Source organism: Mya arenaria, chromosome 12 (genome assembly GCF_026914265.1).
Source record: "Mya arenaria isolate MELC-2E11 chromosome 12, ASM2691426v1".
NCBI lineage: Eukaryota > Metazoa > Mollusca > Bivalvia > Myida > Myidae > Mya > Mya arenaria.
The window spans coordinates 66,442,795-66,452,612 of record NC_069133.1 but is presented as its reverse complement, the minus strand read 5'-3'; the positions used below and the strand labels follow the sequence as shown (position 1 = coordinate 66,452,612).

Sequence of the window (9,818 nt, the reverse complement as noted above, 5' to 3'; positions counted from 1 at the left end):
ATTATTTACGGCTAACATGAAGTAAAGCGATAAATTTGTCAAAAGCCGTGTACTTCGCCTGAGATTTCAACTCTGAGAAATCAGTTGGTCATGATTTTCAGGAAACTTTAGGATATTAGAGAAAGTTTTTTATTACCGTGGATAGAGCTCTTAAATGCGGGGTTTATGGTCTTTATTTCACAAAAATTCTCCAAATATTAAGAAAGTTAACTTTAAAACCCTTACCTGAATCGAGACTTGTTGACATTTGTTGCCGTGCACTTTACCAAATAAGTCACGTGGGTTCTCCACCGTGAAATTGCTGAAATCAAAATGTTTTAATGTTTTTCTGCAGCTAGTTGGTTTGATATAACGGCATTTCTATGAATAGTTAATGTGAATTCATGTCCTCAAACTTTGAAAGGCGTACTTACAAACATTCAGTGTTTTGAATTGATAAAATACAATCCAGATGCATGTTATCTTTAAAACCGTTTTTGGCTGGCTTTGAATGTCCAATCATGTGCCGTCACTTTCTTTTAAAATTTTGCTAAGGAAGAGAAATGTTTAATAGTCCTTTGTTTCACAGGAGGTCAACATTCGTAAACAACAGACTGGCCGAAGGTTTTCCTTCAACATCTCTTTGAATCCGTAACCTAGAAGCACGAAATAAAAATCCGAGTGAGGCATGGCAATTGTAGAGCCGAATGCGCGTCATGATATTTTTAACATATATACTTTATACTACTTACCAGACGAAAACCGGTCCATAAAATCCTATTTCGTTATTGTTTCGCCGCCATCTTGAATGGCCAAAACCTGACTTAAACCCTTGCAGATTTGGAGTGAACTCCAATGCATATAGTATGACTTTTGGTAAGATTTTTGGGAGAGGTAAATTTTTAAGCTATTACCTATCTCCTCAACTTTTAATTATATATATATGTAATTTTTGTATTTAGTTAATGTACTTATATACAATAAATATTTGGCAAGCGTCTACCTGATAACTCTTGTGTACATCATTCTGCACGCTGTTCCAACGGCATATTTCGTTAATACTTGGTAAGTACGGACAGCGAAGACAAAGAACGGACGCAGATAGGGAACACTTAGTGCCGGGGATGGAGGAAGTTCTTTGGCAAGGCGGGCGAATTTATCAGGTGAGACAAGACCGAACACAAACAAATCTGCAGCCGAGCCAGATAAACTATCTCTATCCACGACATTAATCAAGTATTACATTTATCCTGTTACTTTGTTTAATTTATCACTGGAAATAATCTTAAATTTGTTAAGTATCTTTTAAAGTAAGGGGACAACGTTTTTATTCCTATTGAAGTCATCACACTCGGTATCCATGTTTAAATCGCCCCACAAATAGTTCACAAAACTGTTCTACTTTTTTAAATTCGTTTACATTCGATGTCATTGCATTTTGATAGGTCAATATCAATTCAAACATAAAAAAGTTCATCAAACATGGATAGGTCTCCAAACATTATCTGATGATATAACATTTTTTACGCAAGTCGCAGAGTACATAACATGTCTTGATTTAAGATCACGCGTGTTTACAATTTTTCGCCACTTTGTAAAATGGATTAAATAAATGTTGATAGTTGAGAACTGCACCAGCAAAGATTCTTGGTCATTCATTTCTGTTGTGAGATTTTGTCATTAACCACTAAAATAGAATCGTTGAACGAGGCACAATTTCCAGTATTTGCGGGTGGGGTAAGACTTTACATCACATGTATATTTTAGATATAACACAAAAAATGTCTAAACTACCTATCTTAGAATGCTGAAAATGTAACCTCTAGAGTGTTTACAAGGTTTTTTTTTCCATATTTTGGCTTTGCGGCCTAGTTTTTTTTTACCTCAGATGACCCACATTCGAACATTCGCTAGAAATAATTGAAATAATATTTCTGACATTTCCAGGATATTTGGGCTGAAAATGTTACTGAGTGTTAGCAAGGTTTTTCCATATTTGGGCTGTGACCTAGTTTTAAACCCAGATAACCCATGCTCGAACTTAAGCCAGACGTTATCGAAACAATCTTTCTGACAAATTTCCAAGCTTTTTGCTCTGAAATGTTACCACTACTGTTAACAAGGTTTTTCTATAGTTGTGCTCTGACCTTGTATTCGAACTTGGGCTAAAAACCACCGAAACAACCTTTCTGACAAATTTCCATGATAATGGCTTAAAATATTACCTTAATAGTTTTACCATGTTTGTCCATAATTGGGCTCTGTGGCCAAGTTTTTGACAAAATCCCAGATGACCAATATTCGAATTGAGCTAGACATCATTAGACATCATCAAAAATTAGTCTGACAAATTTACATGATATTTGGGCTAAAAGAGTTACCCCTACAATGTTATCGATATTTTTTTTACTTTGGGTAATGTGACATATCTTTTGACCCCAGATGACCCATATTCGAACTCCAGCTAGAAATCATCAAAACAACCATTCAGACAATTTCCAAGATACTTTTGAATGATAATGTAGCCTCTAGAGTGTTAACAAGATTTTTCTATTTTTGGGTCATATGACCTAGTTTTTCATTCCAGATGACACACATTCGAACCCGTCCTAGTATTACAAACATCCTGACAAAGTTCCGTGACAATTGAGGCAAAAGAGGGCCCATAATCCAGTGATGCATTGACAGAAGTGGTCTGCTAAGATAGAAAAAAGCTTTTATGTATTGACTGCAAAATTTTACAGATATACAACCAAAGCTTATCATGGTCACAAGCAGTTGGTGTACAACCTTTTTTGCCTTTGGTTAGTAGAGCTATTAACAGAATTGAACGCACAAATTCCGTTAAGTTTTATCTGATGACACAGTTTAGTAGATTTAAGCTGCAAAGTTTTCTAATGATGATCAAGAATTAATAACACTTCCTGATAAGTGTCAATACCATTATTTAATGACCTCCTGTCAAGAATCTCCTGTATTTAGCCGACCACTTGAGGAATCGCATTCTCTTCTTTTTGTGGAACAAACACAGCTTCTGGCACATTATCTACATCAGGAATGGGATCCCCATGAAAAACGTTTGAAGCTCATCCTAAACAAAAAATGGACAATAAGGAAAGTCAGGTTAGGTTTAGTGACTAATAGACAAATGACAGAAAATGATCCTAATGTGTATGATACTTGCGTAACACAATGTTTTAAGACTTAAATTCGAATTAAGTGTCACGAATCTTAAAGGGTTCTCTTTAGTAAGATGGACTATAAACACTATAGATATGTTTATAAGGACATTTATTGTCTTTAAACAAGGGACAGCTCGCGCCTATCCGATGTAAATATATGAACTGCCAAAACGAATAAATACACAGAAAGAATATAAATGCGAAAATACGTAATACACATAGAACATACATTTCGTCCATACTTCACTAACCTGTTAACACAGTAAATATGTTCAGTGTGTGTATACCACGTGATAAATTACGTCATATATGCTACGTCGGAAGGCAATATTTAGCTTAAAATAAAGACTTAAATCAAAGATAACTTTTCGCTTACTACACCATTTTAAATGAAACAAAGGCCAGCCTATGGCGCTTAAAGAGCCCTAACTTTGTTTTATAACCGGAGCTTGATAAGGTGTATAGTTTCTTCAAACACGTCGACAAACCTGTTTCCAAAACAATGTTTTGACAGCGCCACGTCAGACGGCCGTATCGGGAAAAGGTTTGTTCAAGTGTTGTAAGAAACTTAACCCTCAATCAAAAGTTGGTAAAAGTCTGAAGGCGGGGCTCCGTAAGCGGCATAGACTGCGCGTTTCATTTAAAATGGTAAAGAAAATGAAACGTTATCATTGTTTTAAGTCTTCAAGCGAAGCAAAGTATAGCCTTCCGACGAACTATTTATGACGTAATTTATCACGTGGTATACACACACTGTATGTTTATAAGGACATTTATTGTTTTTAAAGGGATAGCTCGCGCATAACTGATGTTGATATTTGTACTGCGCAGGCGTGCCCCAAAACCGAAACGGGTGTTAAAAACGGTCACAGTGCAGTCAATTAAATAACGGAAATGCATGCAGATCGTTAGATGAGGGGTGATGAGATGAAAAAAGAACTCACATATGAATTTATAGAAAATGACGAAGAAACAAAAAAATATTCTTTTTCGCTGGTTATATACCTGATTTCATGAAATTATGTCTATAAAACTTTATTTGAAACAAGTTGATGCTAATTAGAAATTTAGGTACTCGTTATGTTCATATTCAAAACAGCATTATCCCATAAGTAATTTTCTTTGCATCATTTGTGTTGTAGGAAGAGTAGGCAGCACATTTCACCTAAACAATAAAATAATTCCTAGAAATGCAAACATTAAGAAGAAATTGTTAAATTTGAAAATATGTATGAATGAAATGATCGTGATCTTTTTTTACAAAGTGATTGGTGTGATATGATGAGTCATATGATGTGATGGTTTTGCTCTGCAGGCAATTGTGTAAACGTGGATAGGTCCTAACCAGCGGTTATCTTTAGGTTATCTCCCTGGTTTGGTCAAGTTATCCAAAAACCGATTGTGTATAATTAAGTTATCCTAATCAGCGCGTGATTGGGCTAACCATTGGACAAAATTTTACCGGACTCGGAAGAGTTGGTTAGCTGATATAACCAAAACGGCCAAAGATGTCCGACCTTGACATAGTGAACGCTTGGTGACGTCGACAATTTCGCAGGGTAGGTAGACAAACGGACGAAGACAACGACGATGAAGTACGTAAACGGTATAGATTCACGCCGCACACCATAGACAGATCGGAACGACTGAGGCCACATACTTGAGCGACCGACTCGCAGAAATTAACCCTTGACACCACGGCAACAGATTATGATTGATTTACGTTTTAAAGTTATAGGGGATACATTTGGGGTAGATGTTGCCACGATTTCAAGAGTTGTAACTGCGGTGACCGACTGTATTTTTGACCTGAAGGGCAGCGCGATTTAATTTCCGACGACAGACAGACATTGACACAGGACTAAGACTGAATTTCATGTCATTAGGGGATTCCCGTCTGTGATATCAGCGGTAGACGGCACGCACGTTAGAATACAAACGCCCAGTGAGGACGAGGAACAGTATGTCAATAAAAAACAAACATTTTCACAGCAACAATGTGCAAGCCAGCTGCGACCATAGAGGTAACGAAACTTTCATTGTACTGTATAATGAATTTCTTTCTAAATAACCAAAGCAATTTAATTGTAGTATTATTTTAAATGAAATATAGTACACTTACTTTCTTCTTATAAATCCATGGTTGAATATTATTCGTAAGATGATGTAGTGGCGATGCGTACAAAATTTACCAGGAATCGCCACTACATTCAATTGACTTATGACTTCACGCAGTTGTTCAGGGCCATCACATGATGAGGTTAGATAACTCCATATTATTCTTTACACAGATTATGGCCCCTGATTGACTATGGAACTGGTAATCAGATCTCTTTATTTCAAATTAAACACTGTTTAAAGCTTTTTATTTGTTTCACTCATCTTTAGTGTTACTCGGAAAACTTAGTGAAATAATTAAAAAGCAAAGCAATATCATAATTTAGTTTACATCACGAATCAGATTTTCTTTTTACTAAAACACAACAACTCTCAACTTTCAACGTTCTCCACATAGTATAACCAAGGAAGGCATTATTATTGTTCTGCACTTGGCAATTGTCAAAGTCAAACTGAGCATGTCCTTTTCCCAGGCCGTAGTTTTCAAGGTAATGGTGTATGTAGCTGATAACTGTTAGCCCCTTTGCTCGGGGCAACACCCTCATCACCAAGGTAAAACACGCGTTTCTCTGTAAAATAATTATCCTTCTTATTATTGTTCTTAATCATCAGCAACAGTAGCAAAAACAGCACTAATATTCAACATTAATACACAAAACATTTAAAACACTTCTCATAACTAACACATACCAAATAAATGTTCAGCTACACATCCAAATTCCAGATTTTGAGATGCACATGATATCCATTGACCAATGGAAAGAATACATTCTTGATCAGTTAGCTGGAATGAAGTAACATATATTGCTAAGAAGTGCTCCTTCAATTCTCATTTATTAACATTTGCCTTTAGGACATCTTATTATTGCATATAACATATTGCAATTTAAAACTGTGAAAGAGTGAATTTCCATTGATATAAGTCATCATAGAGTCATCAATAAATTAGCTTACCAGATCCTCCACAGCTAACTCCAAATAACTCACACCTCTTGGCAGTTTTGAAATACAGGGGTCCAACCTGAAGTAGATAAAAACTTGAATTTGACTTCAGTATCTGGTATTTGAATCAGCACTTTTTTCTAAATATTAAAAGATTCAATTCTAAATATTAAAAGATTCAATTTCTAGTCATGTAAAAATAATTCAAACATATACACTTTACATAATTTTAATAAATACACTATGAAGCCATAGTAGAAACATACATATACTGCAGTAACCCTTTGGCACTCACAAGTATGATACATCATGCAATTCACTGAACAAAAATATCTCTTGCAATAAGTTGACAACTTCAGTAAAAATATCCGTTTGATTAATTTTTTTTTTTGCTTGTAAATGATGGATAAAATGTATCTAACCTGTTGGCTATGGTGTGAAATATGAGACTGCTGCGCGAAGTCGTAGCTGTAGTAGACGGTTGCATCTAAGGTACATGACTCTGAACCTAAAATTAATATATTTGTTTTACATTTAATGGCCTAGAAGGGGATCTATAAGTAAAATAAAATGATATGTTGGGTATCTTTTCATTCCGTTTCAGAATTTTATCCAAGTTTTGAATATTTATACACTCAAAAATGTATTGACAACCATCACAGGCATGACAAAACTAAAGCTAAAATGTAAAAGTCAATTTCATTAATGCAGATTAACATTTTAAAATATGATTACACAATATCCAGCCTGATAATGAAAATAAATCAATAGGGTTTAACATATTATGTTTCAATTATATGAAAATCAGGAAGCTTGACATAAGACAGCTAAAACTATAGCGCATAGAAATAATCAAATTTATTAAACAAAGCACACCTTCAACTGTAATGTTTTCACTACATGTAACTTTAGAGTCATCGCACTGCATTCTATATTGCTCCCTCTAATGTTTAGCACTTTCAACATGATTTTCATATTCATCAAGAAGTGTCATTTTATCATTTTCAAAAGGAGCACCACTTTTTGAAATCCTACAAAAAAAGGTTTGGCATCTAAACACAAGTCTGTTGTTGGTTTAGCTTAGACTCACCCCATCAATCATTTTTTTTCATATTCAACATGAATGTCTGCTTGTGATAGATCAGATGGCAACAACTACACTTTACTATTGCATTGGTTTGGAAGCCTTCCGTGAAGGGGCATTGCATTGTCAGATACATAGCAGATTATGAACGTTTTTATGTTTTCTCTTTCCTTGAATGTGATTGCATTATGAGCTAGTCTTTTGGTATTACCATTAGTCCTAGCAATAAATCCATCATTGTCAAGAGAGCGACCAATTATTTTTAGTTTCCCCTTTCGTTAACCAATGGCGATGGTTTATCACAATATCATGTCACAAATACAATGCATGGAGTAAAAAGGTTTCCGAAGACTCTTTTAACTGCCATCATGTTCATATGTCAGGCGCTATGCATATATTCATACATTTGGCTTCAGACCTGGAACTACGTTGATTAGTCAAATTTGCATTCGGAACTTTCGGCCATGTTGAAATTCGCTAACGGATATTTAATTAAAATACAGCGTATTTTACGTCGGAGAACCCCTGTATTCGCCCTGAGGATGTAATTTGATCGTGTGCATTAATTTTAGGAAACTTAAAAATAGGAAACTTATAAATTAAACAAATAATATTTATCTTTTAGGTAAACGCCAAGTTCTTCTATAATAAGAGATCCCAGCTCTATCTGCAGACAGCGGAATACAATTCAGAGCACCTTATGCAAAAACTATGCAGATTTATTTTTAAATGACTTAAAGGTTGGACCTTAATTTATACTTAATTATGAAAATAAAGTTTGGTTTTGGCAGTTTCTGTAACGTGATAATGATAATTAAATGTCGGGAAACGGTGTTTGCGTGTCATTTTTACAGAGGTTTGTTTTCAACTGTCTATTTTGGTCATGGAGCTTCAACCAAACGTGGATCTTTTAAGCAGAAACAGCAGGCTGACAAGGACGAACTTTTGTCAGACACACAAGGAAATTTGATAAAGCCAAGTACAAGAAGCAATACAGACAAATTATCAAAATAGTCTTATTGGTTGTATCGAATACTCCAAAATTTAATAAAGAGTAATATAAAGATTATAACAAAAGGGTTATGCTGAAATAAAAAGGAGCAAACAGGGTTGAGCGTATGTATTTGTCTAAAGCTATGATTAAACAAGGTTAATTATTGTTCACATTTATAAAGCCGTCCTATTTATTGCGGGCCGCTGCTAAACGATGTTACTTTTGACATTAATATTAATATATCTATTTATTTTTAGAGTTGTCTTTCTTGCATTTGTTTTCGGAACGTTTCTCGCACGTACTCAAGTGCTGACGAGTTAGCTGACGATGTAGAAATAGAGTCGAGTTGCTGACCAATTGCTGACCATATAGACAAGGAAGAATAGGTGGGCATATTAAAATCGCACCGTCCGTCTGTCCGTCCGTGTGTCTGGCTCGATAACTCGTGTCCGGGCTGTAACTTTCCCTTGTATGGACAGATTTTTAAATAACTTGCCACATGTGTTCCACATACCAAGACGACGTGTCGCATGCAAGACCCATGTTCCTACCTCTAAGGTCTAGGTCACACTTAGTGTTTATTCACAATGGACTGCTGCATATAAGGACATATAGCATAGGTTGTCGTGTCCGGGCTGTAACTTTCCCTTGTATGGACAGATTTTAAAATAACTTGCCACATGTGTTCCACATACCAAGACGACGTGTCGCGTGCAAGACCTGTGTCTCTACCTCTAACGTCAAGCTCATACTTAGTTGTTTAGTCACAATGAAATGCTGGGTGTATGGACATAAGAGTAGAGATTGTCATGTCCGGCCTGTAACTTTCTCTTGTATTGACATACTTTAAAATAACTTGCCACATGTGTTCAACATATCAAGAGGACGTGTCGCGTGCAAGACCCATGTCCCTACCTCTAAGGTCACATTTTGTGTTATTCACAATGGAATATATAAGGACATAGAGTATAGGTTGTCCTGTCCGGGCTGTTACTTTCGCTTGTATGGACAAATTTTAAAATGATTGCCACATGTGTTCGACATACAAAGACGACGTGTCGCATGCAAGACTCGTGTCCTTACCTCTAAGGTCAAGGTCACACTAAGGTGTTTGTTCACAATGCTGCATATAAGGACATAGAGTATAGGTGGTCGTGTCCGGGCTTTACCTTTTTATTGTATGGACATATTTTAAAATAACTTGCCACATGTGTTCGACATACCAAGACGACGTGTCACGTGCAGGACCCATGTCCCTACCTCTAAGGTGAAAGATACTCTTAGTGTTTTTTCTCAATGAAATGCTGAATATAAGGTCATAAGAGTGTAGGTTGTCAAATATGGGTGGTATTTTTTATGTTCAGAGGCAATTAAAAATCACTTGCCATATGTATTTGACATGTAAAGGCAAGATCAACTTTTCATGTACTGACCTTGTTCATAGATCAATGTCACATTCGGGGGCATTCGTCCCATACTGTGACAGCTCTTGTTTGAGTCTTATTTTGCTTATTTTATT

General features: G+C 35.8%; 1 pseudogene; it reads left to right on the top strand.

The window, feature by feature from the left end:
- Positions 1-4,669: 4,669 nt before the first annotated feature.
- On the top strand, positions 4,670-6,077 carry LOC128210899 (putative nuclease HARBI1; annotated as a pseudogene).
- Positions 6,078-9,818: the final 3,741 nt, after the last annotated feature.